Raw genomic sequence first — 17,458 nt, 5'->3', positions numbered from 1 at the left:
GTTATAGAAATAAGTATTGTAGTTTGAGGATATTATTTCAGTTCCTTCTATGGAAATATGGTGCAGTGAAATAACTGTGTTAGCATAGCACACATTATAGCTAAGTATAATAGATATAATAGCGTAAAGCATTTTTATAGTAGGTATTGCATCGTACATTTATATGAGAAAGATACTACAGTTTCAATTCCTTGGGCCATTTTCTCTGGAACTTTGCCATGTTGTTATTTTTTCTGGCTATATATCTTTCACATTGCTAAGTTGGTTGCTAAGGTGATACTAAACCACAAACAACTGATGCATTGAAAGTATTTGAAACCAAATTTGCTTGGGAGAGTGAACACATTTGTGCTTCAACTTGACATCAGTAATTGGTAGCATGTGTTATAGCTTTTGTCTATGGATGACATATCAATGTATCCAAGATTTTTGATACTTTGTTTTCAACAAAGAAAATCAGATTGTTTCGGCCATTCTTACTGCTCCAGTTGAAATTTGTCAGCTAAAAGCGAGCCTCTAAACATCTGACTCTCTCATTCATTGTTGTCTCCCCAGTATGTAAGCAGCTTGTCAGTCCATATGTCCTTCTGTCCATCTGTTCATATGTGTCTGTAATCATTGTAGGTTGGGATCATGTTGTTATAAATAGTTCTTATTCTTTCCTGAAATTTTGCATATGCAAAAGTCAACCCTCTCTCAAATTTCCAGAAAAGGGGAAATTGAGAATTTGGCATATGCCTTTATACTGCCTTAAATAAATTTATTTTATTTTTCTACTGAGGCACCAGTGGGCCAGTAATCTAAGATGATGCAATTCTTTGTGAAGAAACCAAAAATTACTACAGATCCTCAACCTCTATTATGTCATTTCCATATATCCTGTGTTTTGGACACAATGACTTAAGACCAATCTTCCAAATATTTCACAAAATTCCTCTTCACAGTCAACAACACACAACTAAGCATCTTGTTCTTCACCTTGTTAATGCAGGAAATACCTGACTTCTTTCCTGGGTGTACATCAACATTTCTGCTAAGAAATATTATGATGATGATTTCAGGTTTAACGTCGGCTTCTGGTTGTAGCCAGTGTCGCTGACGGGTATGGAGCTAATAAATAATTAATGTTTTAATAGGAGTGAACCACCATACCAAAAAATATAAATGAAGGGACGTTAAATACCTTATAACTTACCTTAAATTTGGAACTAAAACGCTTATAAACATGATAATTAAAAGCCGAAATTAGGAAGGGAAAGGAAAAATGAAACGGTTTGGTTTAATTAATAGAGATGAGGAGAAGAGAAGTATTAAATTGATAGAGGTAAAAAGGAGGGTTGTTATATGGGGTGGAGGGGGGGGCATAGGATTGGTATAGCATAGGGGCCTTTGATTGGTGGGGATTGAAGGTATGATAAGGATAAATATGTTGGTTGAGTGGCCTTGGAGAGGAGAGGAAAGCAGGTTGACCGTGGATTTGATATGGTTGGATGGTTGAGTGGCCTTGAGAGCTGGGAAAGGGTGGGGAACGGTGGGAGCGGATGGATGGTTGGATGGCTGAGAGCTGGCAGTGTGGGGCGTTGAGTGAGGGGTGGAGGCGCATGGACCTCAGAGAGGACAATAGTGGTTTGCTAGTAAGTTTGTGGTATGTTGAAGAGGTATTGAGAAAGGTATTGAGCGGCGGACCTCAGAGAGGACAATAGTGGCTTGCTAGTAAGTTTGTGGTATGTTGAAGAGGTATTGAGAAGGCGCGGACTTCAGAGAGGACAATAGTGGTTTGCTATTAAGTTTGTGGTATGTTGAAGAGGTATTGAGAAGGCGTGCGGACCTCAGAGAGGACAATAGTGGTTTGCTAGTAAGTTTGTGGTATGTTGAAGAGGTATTGAGAACGCGCGGACTTCAGAGAGGACAATAGTGGTTTGCTAGTAAGTTTGTGGTATGTTGAAGAGGTATTGAGAAGGCATGCGGACCTCAGAGAGGACAATAGTGGCTTGCTAGTAAGTTTTGTGGTATGTTGAAGAAGTATTGAGAAGTGGTTTTGCTAGTAAGTTTGTGGTATGTTGAAGAGGTATTGAGACGTCTGCAGGACCTCAGAGAGGACAATAGTGGTTTGCTAGTAAGTTTGTGGTATGTTGTATTGAGAGGTATTGAGAACAATAGGCTTGCACCTTAGGACTTCAGAGAGGACCTCGGAGAGGACAGTGGTTTGCTAGTAAGTTTGTGGTATGTTGAAGAGGTATTGAGAAGGCACGCGGACCTCGGAGAGGACAATAGTGGTTTGCTAGTAAGTTTGTGGTATGTTGAAGAGGTATTGAGAAGGCGCGTGGACCTCGGAGAGGACAATAGTGGTTTGCTATTAAGTTTGTGGTATGTTGAAGAGGTATTGAGAAGGCGCAAAGACCTCGGAGAGGACAGGGCTGTGTGGTGATGTGTAGAGGTGGGCGTGGACTTCGGAGAAGACAGTCAAGCTAGAAAGTGTTGATGTCGATCGCTGTTCTAAATATGCAGTGTGAGTTGTAATAGGTTTAAGAATTTGTTTGGGCGGGTCAAATTTCTACTTAAGAGGTTGGAATTGAGTAGGAAGGTAGATATGGCTTGGAAAATATTGGTGGGATTATGTGGGTTGAGCAATAGATGTATATTATTGTGGTATTTTGTAGGTATGGAGTTATGTAGTTGTTTGATATTTGTTTGTTGTAAATATTTGTTTGTTGTAGTTGACAGTGAGTGAAGATGTGTTCTATGGTTTCTGGTGAATTGCATTGTGTACATAAGCCATCTGTATGTCTGTTTTGTTTGTAAAGTGAGTGGTTCAGATTGGTGATGCCTGTGATTAGTTTAAGTTATGCAAGAGTCAATGTTTTGGTGCTTGAGAATGTGGGAATATTTCTTATTGGTGATTTTAATAGAGGTGACCCTTTTTTATTTGTTTGTGTCTATGTTGTGTTGGAAGTTTGTTTTGAGTGTATTTAATTTAATGAGTTGCTTGATTTCAGTTTTGGATGTATGGAAGTTGATGTTTGGAGATGTGTGTGTAGTTGCTAGTTTGGCTGCTGTGTATGCTGTGTCATTTCCTGGGATATTTAAGTGACTGGGGATCCAGATGAAGGTTATATTTTTGTTTAAGTGATTCACTTGAAGTTTGATGTGAATTAAGTCTGGGCGTCATTTGGAGTGCATGTTGTGTATTTTTCTAATAGAGCTGAGTGAGTCGGATAAGATAAGGAAGTTTGATAGGTGCAGTGCAGTGAGGATTGCTGTTAGTTCTACAGTGTTGGAGGTAGTATGTTTAGTGTAGTGCAGGTTTGTTGTTAGAGGGGGAGTTTGTTGTACATGTATGCCTATGCCTGTGATTTTGTTTGTGTTATTGGATGCATCTGTGTAGATGTGGGTGTGTGAAGTGTTTATGTGGTTGTTTATGATGTTTATTTTGGTGGGGGTGTCAGTGTTGTTGGGTAGTTTTTGCAGGGTGTTGGCTAAGGTGATGTCTGCATTGGGTGGGGGCTTGTCATAGATGAAGCTTGTAATGGAAGGTGTGTGAGAGATACTGTTTAGTTGTTGTGCATGTAGCAGACTGTTAAGGTGGGTGAGGAAAGGTGCTCTGTTTGGGTGAACTTTGAATTTTTTAATGGTGGATTTCTTAGTGTTACTATCTTGTTGTGATATGTTTGAATATGGGGTTGTGCTGGGTCCCAGCCCAGTAATTGAGTGCACTTTGGTCTATTCTGTGTGTGATTGAAGGGATACCTGTGAGGAATAGTACTGTATTTAGGGAGGTGCCACTCATGGTGCCTAGGGCGAGTTTAAGGGCTTTATACTGGATAGATGTTAATTTCTGGAGATTTAAAGGGGAAAGGTTGTGAAGGACTGGATCAGTGTAGTCCAATTTCGTACGTACGAATTGGAATATCTTAAGAACCGTTCACTAGATTCTTTTCATAATTGGTACCTAGGTTCATCACAGTATAAGAAAGGTCCAAGTCAGGTTTGGTGACCTTGACCTTAATGTTAAGCTATCTCAAGAACCGTTCTCTGGATTTTCTTCATATTCAATACAAAGCTTTATCTAGGGAAGGCGCAGGGCGCAGTCGATTTTGGTGACCTTCACTTAATTTTCAAGGTCACAGAGACACTTTGAAGATTTGAGCATGTTAACCTGAATTGTCAGCAAGATATTTCAAAAACAGTTCACTGGATCTTCTTCAAAGACTTTCAAGACTTCCCTTACATGTTTTTCAAAAAGCAATTTCTTTAGTACTATTTTTGCATTCATGTCAAAGTCAGTCTTGAAAATATGTGTGTGTTTGAACACCTAAAGAGCAAGACATCAAGAGAGGTTGACTGGTCATGTTTTTGTTGACATTTAACTTAAACTTTCATTACTTTATAAGTTTGATTTGATCATTTGAGGTGGGGGATTATGTCACCTTAGTGACAATGCTTGTTGTCTTTCTTGGTTGTTTAGGTGAAGTTTGGATGTATAATTTCGCATTCTTGGAGCTTTGAATAATATGCCCACGGGTTTTTTTTACATTAATATGGAACCACCATTTTTGGGCCCAGTTTTTTATATGATTTAGCATTCTTTGTGTTTTGATAGTTACTTGTTTGACAGATGTAGAAGAGGTCCAGAAGGAAATGTCATCTGCAAACTTTGCTTTTGACATTTCTGGCCATTTGTCCGGAAAGATGTCGTTTATCATGAAGTTGAATAAAGTTGGGGAGAGTATGCTCCCCTGGGGTGTTCCATTTTCTCGTGGATATGGGTCCGAAATAGTGTTGTGAGATTTGACTGTTATTTGTCTGTTATTAAGGAAAGAGTGAATGAAATTTAGGATGAGTTTTGGGATGAGGCCATTGTGCCAAACCATATCGAAAGTTTTACTGAAGTCAATACATATGGCCATGGTGTATTGTTTTTGTGCCTGCGTACTTTAAGTCTAGTTCTCATTAATCACGTAGCAAGTCTCCACACAAAACCCAGCCTGGTCGAGCAGAGATAATATTCGCGACGCAGATAAGTTATTCCCGAAAACTGGTGATTGATTAAATACTTGTCAGGACAATGTATGTTTCCCTAGTGTTTGGTTATGGAAGTAGGTATGGCACTCAGCCATGTACAACCCCAATATGTAAAATCAATCTCTTTTGGGTGAACTTGTGTCACTGTTCCGTTTACATAAAAGATTCTGGCCTCTATCATAAGATTCTTAATACAACCGTGAGCACCAGGTGATCACCATATGTCCCGCGAGTGAGTGAGTGAGATAATAAGGTTCAGTACCCCTTCAGCAATTTTTCGGATATTGAAAACGTAATTTACACTGAGATGTCCCCATTTAGATAAACAATAGAATAACTGGTTCCATTTGTACTAATGTTTGATACTAAGTCAAATATTCACAGGAATGTCACAGAATACACAGCGAATGGCAATCTATGTGATTAAATGGTGAATTATGATTATAATTTCTTAGGTGTGATTTGGCATTGGCATGTTTGATGGATTCAGTTTTCTGAAACCTTGAACAACAAGTCATGTTACCCTTTTACATCAATGTTCCATTTTACTTAAATTGCATAAAATACAATAACTTTATTTCATTAAATTTGAGCGATTAACATCGGGATCCAATCTCAAATGTCTCTGGTATTACTCGATTTCATTGACAGCAATATTACCTGTGACTTGATTGAAGGAAATCAGATATGACTGGAATGGAAATACTTTCGAATCACATGCTTGATGCATCTTGCATGTCCATTATAACTAAAACTGCAAGATGGATTTACCATTTCTAAATCAAAGATATTTGTATATCTGAAACAGTAAATTTCACATTTTGGAGTAATATAATATTTGTAAATACATCATCATAAATATGATATTTTCTCCAAAATTCATTAAAACTGTTTCTGAAACAAATTACCAAGTCACTCGTAATTCTTATGGGATGGCTCAAACTTTTATCAGGATTTGTTGCATTTCATTTGTGCATTTTGAGGTGAGATTAAAAAACACACTACCAGGAAAAGTAACTAACACATCAATTCTATAAAGGAAAATGTTTTGCTATTAATTCACCACTAAATAGGACAAATCTGAAAACAATGACTGGTCTCTCAACAAAAGAAGAAAAAAGAAAAAGAAAAAAATGCAAAAACTTATATCTGCAGAATTCCAAGTTGAACCTTGGTTACCGTACTAATCACGGAGGGTAATTTTATGTCCCCAACTTTGCGCTACATGCGCGTTGTGGGATAAAAAAAGGCCAAAGGTAAAACCTCCTTGAATAGGACATACTGAATACAACCCATATGACCATTTATGTAAAAATACTATGAAGAATAAAATGATTTCCTTGGATGCTGTCGAATATAGATTATGATATCAAGTATCGCTATACATGTATATTACACAATTATCGGCTTTACTTTGATGTTAAACGACCCAAAAGATCAGATATCAATTAAGTTAGTAATGAGGTTAATTTTGTCAGAAATATTGCAATAGCTTAGTTATTTTGAAAAACAATACAGTAAAGTTTCTAAACAAATAATTTCAGTCGCCAAAACAATAAACAACAATAAAGCTGCATTTTACAGATTCCGCTACTCTTTTACAAATTGCGTTAAATATTGTTTTTACATTTTGCATTAGGTGTTTACATATTGCGTTAAAGACATTTTTTACATTTGGTGTTAATCTTTTACATATTGCGTTATATTTTACATTTTGCGTTAAGTTTTTACATATTGCGTTTGTTTTTACATATTGTCTTGATTTTACATATTGGGGTTGTACAGGCCATAGCATATCTTGTGAGCCAATGTGAACACAGAACAACTTTCACGACACACACTACTGACAAATAGCGAGTCTGATGCCGACATGCGTAATTGGACAAAATGGAAAACAATGAAAGCAACAAGTACTTCAAGATTGCCGTTGTATTCAGCAATGTTTCGGGTAGTCTGCAGCATTTAGGGCTTTAAACCGAAAAGAACGTCATAGCGAAACATTTTCAAGCTCATGTGAAATCTCTTACTGATTTTGATATCTATCTCATTGGTACCAGTGGAACTGCCCCCGCAAATTTGGTCACTCATTCTAATTTGGTCAAATTTATTTAAAATGATTATATATATGCCGTAAATGCATAGTTTTTGTCAACTTTGATATTATGTTCTTCATATAAAAGTTTTTAAGAAGTAATATTTCTGATAAATGTTCCATCAGTAAACTCATAACTATGTATATACTTTTATATGAAGAACATGATATCAAAATTGACAAAATTATGCATTTATGGCCTATATTTAATCATTTTAAATAAATTGGGTCATTTCAACTACCCCCTGGGGCAATTTGACCAAAACTCAAGGGCAATTTGACCAAATTTGCTGGGGCAATTTGCAGCGGGGGCAATTTGACTGGCAATCGTACTTGATTTAATTTATGTTAAAAATACCACTGACAGTAAGCTGTAACAGGGAATAATGGAGTATAAATGAATCTCGTGGGCAATTCTTCTTTCTTCAGCCTAGCTTTGGGATTTGTATGCCCCATGTGTGCTTGTCTCTTTCATATGCGTCCGACTCGGAATTATCGGACCATTTCTCCTGCCTCTTTACTTAGAAAACGGAAGAAATGGTGGCATTCCATTGTTCGATGATTCCGTGCATCCCCAGGCAACAGAATACACCATCGTACCATTTACAAAAACGACAGAAACAATACGATTTGTACTACTGTAGTGCTTGGTCTTTGGCAATATGGCGGACTCCAGGCACATTTGACGTCACGAGCGGAAAGGTCACGTAGGTTCCAGCGAAATATGCATAATGGCCGAAGCTGAGATTTACAGAAACTGTTTTCGCGATTAAAACAAAACAATAATGTTTTAATTGAAAATTTGGGAATATGTTTCTGATGACTTTATCTTTCACCCATCAAATTATTGCAATTCACTCGTATTCTCCTTTAAAGCCATGAGGACGAATATAACAATTTTCACAAACGTCACTTTCCTCTGAGTCAATGAAATATTCGTGTTATGGGCTGTACTACATTACCCAATCAATTTTAAAATTTCAGCAAAGTGTCAACTTTAACTTGGCAGGATACTGCAACCAATAACATTAAAGCACAACATGACACATTCTCATATGTACAATGTATTTATTGTAGAATAGGACCATAGATCTATATGTACAATTATGTATTGCTAAATTCAACCATTTAGATATTCTTTCATTAAAACAACAGTAGATATGAATTTCAACTGTTGCAAATAAACTCTAAACTGAATTTGAAATTGAGACTAAGAGTAAAGAATAGACTAATTCATTAAAAATATTAAAACATGTTAACTTATGTTAGTTATGTTGTCCATTTAGGATTTAGATTGTGAATGAAAAACATAAAATCATACAAATCTGTACACAATCTTAAAATAACTTCGTAAACTGATATTTTAAATATCCATGAAGTGAATTATACATTGGATTTTAATTTCCTGGCTTCTTCTCATGTAATTTATTACATGTTAAATTTGATCATTTGCGACCCTATGATGGATGCATCTCAGTCAGGTTCAATAGTTGGTCAAGATCTGATCCAAATTGCAAAATTTCTTTTTCTTGAAATAAAATATGTTTAAAACAAATGACCGAGAGGTATTTTGGAGCAGGTATCATCAGATGTGCATACAGGAAGATTGTATTTCAAGCATGCACACCTATATAGAAGAAGTCAGCAGCCATCACATCAGACTTATTCACATCTTCACCAAGTGTTTGCTAGACTGCATCGTTCAAACGCTCTTTCACTTTCTTTCGGAATCGATGAAGACAGCTGATGGTAAGCAAGTAAACCATATCAGAGGAAATGACCAAGCTGCTGTTTTACATTTCTGGATATATTGTCCATGCTCTGCTAAAAATAAGACAATAAGTGGCCAAAACATCTAGGCTCTAATCGATAGCCTCCATACAAGTACAGAGTCCAAAGAAAACTACATTCGGACATTTTCCAGGTGGACATTTGTGGCTTCTTCCGGGCATAGGGTATCTGTGGGTTCATCTCTAGAGCTGAAAAAACCGAGATACACAATATTAATATTAAAGAAAAAATAACATGAAGTGTTCTAAATACTTGTTAAAATTATGCAATAGTTGGTTGCCAATGCTGTTTCAAACAAGGTGTATCTACTTACTCAAGATGGGAATATTGTACTCTTTGAGTAGTCCTTCTGACGAGTGCCGATGAAGACTTTATTTTTCCTGGGCATCTACAAAACAAATGATAATTTTATGATATAAATATGATGTTGAATAATGACTTCATTTTTATTGTTGCATAAAGACAGGCTGTTGGTACTGTCTAAGCCCAGGTAAACTCATGATCAATTTTCATTAGGAAGAATAATGATAACAGAAAAATATATTAATTGTAGTCATGATAAAATAAGGACCTTTTCTACAAACATAATCATCACAATGAACAATAATGGAAAAAAATACATTTATTTTCAAACGATTAGGTGAATGAGATTTTTGTAGAATGATTTAAATATATATTCAGGTCATATTAACAAACAAAAGAAATGTTATGTCGTCTGCTACAAGGTAATTGAAATGTTCAGTATGGGTTTACGCCCAAACCATAAAAAATAAAATACTGATCGTAGCCATATAATTTTGGTACCAAGCAAAAGAGGAAATCGCCGTGAATGTTGACATATTTATTTTAAAAATGCTAGTAGTAAACTATTGTTGTGAAGACGTGCGAAAATCAAGTGTTGTGGAGTAAATATTTTGGAAAACATATTTTGTCGTATTGCAGGAGTCAAAATAAAGAATTACGCGACCCCCATAGACTTATAAATGCCACTAAACCAATCTTTATCATATCTGCTTTTATTACACCCCGGTACCTAAGGATTTGTACTTGAGAATTAGAAGCCGTTATTGAAAATCAAATTCGGGACTTTTGCACCTCCGCCATTGTTCTCACAGAACAACGAGCACACATGACAGTATTCATCAAATACAAAGGCAAATATATGCTTTAGCACCCCTAATACACCTCTAATGCACTGTTGTAAAAATGAGTATATACATGAAAAAAATTTACATTTTACCTTGGCAATGAAAATACGCAAAATCGATGACTGAAGTGAACACACATTTTCGCCAGCTTCCGGATAGGCTGCGCAGTACAAGCCGTAGCGCTGATGGTTTTGCGCATTGGCTCGAGGGCTGTCCCTCTATTATATGGTCTCTGCTTTCAGGTTGTTGTAGTTAATTCAATCACAACTTAGTGACTTATTGTTGTGAGTGTTGGATTGAGATGTGATTTATGATAGGTTGGATTGAGATGTTGGATTGAGATGTGATTTATATTAGGTTAGTTCATTCTCGCAGTGTTGCACTCGTCAGCAATTGTTTACTGTTCAACTGTGCACTGCCGTGGTTTGGGTTTGTAGTATCAATGCCAAGTCTTAGAATTTATAACCAGGTTATATTGCGGTGTGTAGCTGTTATCATTGCCCTAAATACTTAATTGTATTGTTTAGTGTTTCATTATTTTCAGTCTCGTAGTGTTGTGCTCGTCAGCAATTGTTTACTGTTCAACTGTGCACTGCCATGGTTTGGGTTTGTAGTATCAATGCCAAGTCTTAGAATTTATAACCAGGTTATATTGCGGTGTGTAGCTGTTATCATTGCCCTAAATACTTAATTGTATTGTTTAGTGTTTCATTATTTTCAGTCTCGTGGTGTTGTACTCGTCAGCAATTGTTTACTGTTCAACTGTGCACTGCCGTGGTTTGGGTTTGTAGTATCAATGCCAAGTCTTAGAATTTATAACCAGGTTATATTGCTGTGTGTAGCTGTTATCATTGCCCTAAATACTTAATTGTATTTTTAGTGTTTCATTATTTTCAGTCTCATGGTGTTGTACTCGTCAGCAATTGTGCACTGCCATGGTTTGGGTTTGTAGTATCAATTCCAAGTGTCAGAATTTTAACCAGGTGAGATTCCGTTGTTATCATTTTCTATACTCAACTGAACTATAGTACCCACTAATATAGTTTTTTGTGTAACTCCCCAGGCTGAAGAACAGGGAAAGTTATTTCGGTTCAGCTTGTGGGTACCTTGCTCGTTTCACGTAGTATTAGTTTGAAGTGTGATTATTAAGCCACTGAAATTATATTGTATTAACACGTGACTAGCTTGGCAAATACAAACAGTTTTGTGATCTGTTCTTTGTCAATCTCATTGATGTGACACTCATCAACAGTCAGCTCATTGATTTGACACATTTAGTTTTCAATTGTCATTGTGTTGATTTGTGTGATTATCAGTTAACAACCATTAACAATGCCATGGAAGAAATACTAGAAGAAGTCTCAGGATCTTAGAGCTGCTCAGGCTTCAGTGAAAGATGAAGTAAATCCTACTTCAGATGACATAGTAATAGATGATCCTAGTGACATGAACAGGTCTGTAGATGGTGACTGTAATGTTATAGTCATGGACCTCGTTGATACTGATAGTACTGGAGAAAATGAAATTTTCCATCAGATAAAGCTGAGAGGTCGTTTTCATCAAGGGGATGAGCGCTTTATGCCAAACTCTGGTCGTCAGTGCACTTGTTGTGCACTGATGTTTCTGTACAATGCACAGATTAAAACATTCTGTAACTGGACAGTGGATGATTTAGACAAAGTCGTTGTTGCCGGAGATGAGCTGTATGGGCACATTGAAAGATCTTCTACCATATCGGCAACACATCTGTTAATCAATGAACTGCCGGAATATATCTCTGCTTCTGATAGCACTTTCAGACTAATGAGGCATGAACCAAACTCTGGGTTATTATGGCCTGCAGAAGGCATGGGCGATTTTGGAGGTTTTGTTGGTCTTGAAGTTGCATTAGATAGGGGGTTATTAGATCTTAGCTCATGTTTTGTGAACTTTTGTGATGCAGTATTTGCTGTTGTACAAATTCAGAAGCATGAGTTCAGAAGAGAAAAGAGAACGAAAGCCCAAAGTCTGGCACAAAATGCACCTTGAACGACCGAGAAAGGGAGAAGTCAAATAGCCACAAAAAATGCGGCAAAATGAAGACTTTCGCAGTAAATTGAGAAGAAAAAGTATGGCAAAATATGCTCAGAATGAGAAATTCAGGGAGCGTGTTAAAAATTACAGTGTCAAAAAGTACAAAACCAAGGGAAATTTTAGGAAATCTGTGAAAAGGGCATCTGTTGAAAAGTATCAGAAAAATTAACAATTTAGAGAAGCAGTGAAATCTGCAACTACTGCGAGATACTGGGAAAATGAGGAGTTAAGAGAAACTAAAAGATCTGTCAGTGCTGCAAAATACTGGTCAAATGAACAGTTTAGGGAAACTATGAAAAAAGCAAAAAATGTCAAACATAAGACTAATGCAGCGTTCAGACAACAGGTGCAAAAAACAAAACATGCTGAAAAGAAAAATGAAAACCGCTTTTAACAGTAAAATGTTGAATGTTATGACACGTTTCATGAAACGTATTGCTGAAGGCCCAGAATATGTATGTTCAGTGTGCCATCGCAGACTTTTTGAAAATCAAGTTGTTCCATGTTTGAAAACTAATTATGATAAATCTCAACAACTGGCTGGTCACTGCATCACAGAAACATTTCTTCATAAATGTACTGACACGTGTATGCAACCATGTGTGTTCGTGACAGGCCCAAGGGGAAGTTATGGATATGCCATACCTGTCACAGAAAGTTAAAGTCTGGCAGGAAACCAGCTGAAGCTGTCGTGAACAATCTTCAGTTACATGATATCCCAAAACAACTGAGTTGTTTGAACAGTTTGGAACAACATCTTGTTGCTGTCAACATTCCTTTTATGAAACTGATGTCTTTGCCAAAAGGCCAACAGATTGCTGTGCATGGACCAACTGTGGCCATTCCATCCAATATCAAGCAGACAACAAATGTTCTGCCTCGAGTTGAAACATCTGATCAGATGATCCGAATAAAGTTGAAGCAGAAATTGGCTTACAAGGGTCATTACCAATATCAGTACGTCAACAAAGAAAGCATTAGAGCAGCCCTCTCCTATTTGAAAGAAAACAACATTTATTACAGGGACATAGACTTCAACAATGACTGGATTAATCCTCAGGATATTGTTATAGAAGATGACGAATCAAACAATGCTGACAATGATGCTTCAGATCAAAATGTTGAAGATGTTGCGAGGACTTTTGTTTCAGAGCCAAGCTCTGCTTCAACTTCGAAGGATATATCTGATGTCAAGGGTGATGAAAATGGATTGATATTGGATACATGTCTTCAACCAGTTGACATTGGGCAAGATATTTTGGACAACAATTTTGAGAATATCATCAATATTTCCCCATGTGAAAAGAACACCCCAGTTGCAATTTCCAGTGACAAAAGCAATGAAGCTAAATGCTTTCCTGCTATATTTCCTAAAGGGACACCTACATTTCATGATGAAAGGGAGGAGAGGCTCACATTAGGTAGATACCTGACCACCAGGCTCATGCATGCAGATGGAAGATTTGCTAGAAATACTGATTATATATTTTATGCTCAGTATCTTTCTGAACTCTAGCAAGTCAAATCTCATGTCCAAATTTCCATTCGAAAAGGAACTGATTCACAAAGCAACAGAAAAATTGTAGCCAGTAATCTTGCAGACAAAGAATCTCTCTCACAAATTTTAAAGCATGATGAGGGGTACAAATTTTTGAAACCAGTAAGGGGAACACCTCCCTTTTGGCAGTCAGTTCAAAAGGACCTTTTTTGCAATGATCAGGCAGTTGGGAATACCTACATGGTTTTGTTCATTTTCCTCTGCCGAACTCAGGTGGAATGAGATCATTGATTGCATCCTGCGTTGAAACATCTGACGCGAGGAAAGCCAAAGACCTTGATTGGAATTCCAAATGATCAGTACTGAGAAGAAATCCAGTAACAGCTGCCAGAATGTTTGATCAAAGGTTCCATGCTTTCCTCAGGGATGTAATCATGTCTCCAGCGGCTCCAATCGGAAAAGTCATTGACTACTTTTATCGAGTGGAGTTCCAGGCAAAGAGGTTCACCACACACTCATTACCTTTTACTTTATAGAAAATGCTCCAAAAATCGACTGACTCTGATAAAGCTGTCATCAACTTTGTTGACAGATATGTTTCATGTGAACTGCCACAGGATGACAAAGAACTTTGCAGCATTGTTGACAGTGTTCAAACCCACAGCAAACGTCATTCAAAGACCTGTCGGAAAGGTGGTAAAACCTGTCGGTTCAATTTTCCAAGACCTCCATCATGCAAAACGTTCATTTCTCATCCTGATTCAAACAATGAAACAAAAACTGTTGATGATTTGCCTAAGGATGCCAATGGCAATCCAGATATGCAATTCCTTGATGAAATCCTACAGCCAAAAATATCAAAAACAGCAGAAGAGGTACTGAACCAAATTTGGAGAGAGATAAATGGTAAGAATCAATATGATTCAACTGAGTCACTGCTTCAGGCAATAGGTGTTGCTCAAGAAGATGTTGAAAGTGCATGTGCTGCACTGGGCAAAAGAACTGCAAAGGCGACCCAGTGATGTATGGATTAACCAGTATAATCCTGCTCTGTTAAAATGCTGGAATGCCAACATGGATATTCAATATGTCATTGATGCCTATTCATGTGTGGTGTACATTATATCATACATCAGCAAAGCTGAACGTGAAATGGGTTTACTCCTTGCCCAGACAGAAAAAGAAGCTCGCAGTGAAGACAACATCAATGCAAAGGAAGCACTAAGGAGGATCAGACACACTTATCTCACTCACAGAGAAGTAAGTGCACAAAAAGCTGTGTACAGAGTGTGCAATATGCATTTAAAAGAGAGCTCGTTTAGTGCAATTTGTACCTGTAGGCATGAACCCAGCACGGTTAAGTTTGCCTCTTGAGACGATCAAGCAAAAATGTTCTTCTGGAGATTTTGAAGAAGAAGACATGTGGGCTACAAGCATAATTGATCGTTACACTCACAGACCATCTGGCGAAGATATGGACAAGCTGTGTTTAGCCCAATTTTGCTCAGAGTATAGACTAGTAGCAAAAACATAAATGTCTCGTGTCAGCAAGGAGAAACGCAGAACTCCTGTACTCACTCTGTTATAGGGAGTAATTCAGGACAGCCATCGTCCAAATATTTAAAAAGTCCAAAACTATGTACTAGAGACATGTGAGACTATATTGTAATATATATATGACGCAAGCTGTATTTTTAATCACTACTGACACTGTACATCCTTATCACTACCGCATTGTAAATTGACTTGTCAGACCATTAATTATTGTATAAGACATTTATAACCTTCATTTGTAATCACCCTTGGCCGTGTCTGCCATCACATCAACTGGTCAAGGAAGTGCTATTGTTTTTCTGTCTGTCCATTGATGAGTCGTCGCCTGTCCACTGTTGTCAAAAACTGTATATATACTTAGTATGCTCACATCAGGACAGTGAAGGAGTACGAGTTCGGTATTTGGACTGTCGGCTGGGACGACCACAAGCAGGATAATGCCGCTCGTAGGAAACGCCCTAAAGATTATGAACCTTTATACAAATTGTACTCATATAGTAAATGGGTAGGAGGTTAACTGATCTATATTACACTTCTTAAGTAATGGATATACATGTAGTTAATTGTACAAAACAGTATGACACATCTCATAATCATACAAATCTCAAATGGGCAATACAAACAATGCGCGCCTACCCTGTGGATGAGACTGGGGTGTCGACCAGCACAGCAATATTTCCAGAATATATCTGAATAAAATATATATATACTCTCATAACTAAGAGTAACACACTTATACACTTTATATACTACTTGAAATGTTTATGCCGTATATTGCATACACATACCTAACCACAACAGAATTTAAATAAGACTGTTCTGCAACACATTCAAACTATTATCTCATGCACACAAGAGTAAAGATATAGAAAATCTGTTTGTTAGTATTTACAATTTAATAAGCCTGGTTTAGCATACTTAGGTAAACAGATAATGGATGAGATTTAGATAATAGCAAACACTTAGTTTACTTTAGTAGAACAAGTTAAATGTACTGCAACATATGAATGCAGTAATATAAATATACAGAGATATATTGAACTGACCTGATTTGAACAGTCCCTGTCAACTTGTCTGTGGAGTGACTTTGTGCAGACTGAGTGCAAGCTATTAGACAAAGGGTTTAACTTGGAAGGTTAGCTTGGCCAATCAACTGAGCACGTCATGGCTTGGGTTTGTTAAGGGCTTGAGGGACGCATGACCTATATCTTAACTATCCTACTGATAAATATATATATACAGAATAGAAAACATTAAAATAATAAAATCCCTATGTACAAAGTTATATCTGCCACAATTGTATACACATCTTTCCCAGAAATACCCAAGTTGATGAGTTCAATGAAGAAATGTTGAATGCCAAATGTCCTAACATTATTACCATTGAGGCTGAAGATGTTTTGAAACAACGTCAGACAAATGTTAAGCTGACAAAGAAAATGTGTGGTTCATTTGCTTTGCCCAAAAATTGGCATAGGTGCCAGAGTAATGCTGACAAGAAATATTGACACAGCTGATGGTCTAGTAAATGGCGTGTTTGGTACTGTTTCTCATCTGCTAATGTGAGAAAATGCAGAAAAACCAATCAAAATTTTCATTGAATGTGATAACTGTAAGGTTGGTGCAGAATTGAGGAAAAGAACACATTTTCCAATGGACGTTCCAGCCTATACGCCAATTGAGATGCAGGAAGAGACAGCAAGAAATAGTGCTGGCGTTAGACGGCAATTTTCGTTAAAACTTGCATGGGCATGTACTGTACACAAAACGCAGGGTCTGACATTTGATGAGGTTTCAGTATCCTTTGATGGTATCAGAACTCCAGGAGAAGCATATGTTGCTCTCAGCCATATAACCTCATTAGAAGGTTTGATTGTGCAAAACTTCGATCCAAACAAAATATACTGCAATGCTCAAGTAACAAATGCATTGACAAAAATGAAAAGCTTTGATGCAGAGGTTTGCAGTAACCAAAACAGCTTTGATTTCACTGTTATGTTGCACAACATACAAGGTCTGGACGCTCATTTTCACTGATTGAAAAATGACAAACGATTTATCAAAAGAGATATGCCTTACAGAAACATGGATAGCATCTCCAAATGTGTCCAAAGATACTTTACCATCTTACAAGTTTTACCATCAAAACAGGGAGTCGTCATACGACAATTCGATTACAGACTCATGGTGGTGTTGGCCTGTTTGTGAAAGAAAATCTGAATGTTGAACTACTGAAACAAAACTGCAATTTAGAACATCTGTGTATGTACTTGCCCGCCA

General features: G+C 37.2%; 1 protein-coding gene across 1 annotated transcript in view; it reads left to right on the top strand.

Annotated features, from left to right (window-relative positions):
- Positions 1-17,458, top strand: part of LOC124271750 — a 387,369-nt gene that overhangs the window by 137,809 nt on the left and 232,102 nt on the right. The gene's annotated exons all lie outside the window — the stretch shown is intronic.

Source organism: Haliotis rubra, unplaced genomic scaffold (assembly GCF_003918875.1).
Source record: "Haliotis rubra isolate DU_JTF1 unplaced genomic scaffold, ASM391887v1 Scf163, whole genome shotgun sequence".
In the NCBI taxonomy this organism is placed as follows: Eukaryota; Metazoa; Mollusca; class Gastropoda; order Lepetellida; family Haliotidae; genus Haliotis; species Haliotis rubra.
This window is presented reverse-complemented; position numbering and strand designations above follow the sequence as displayed.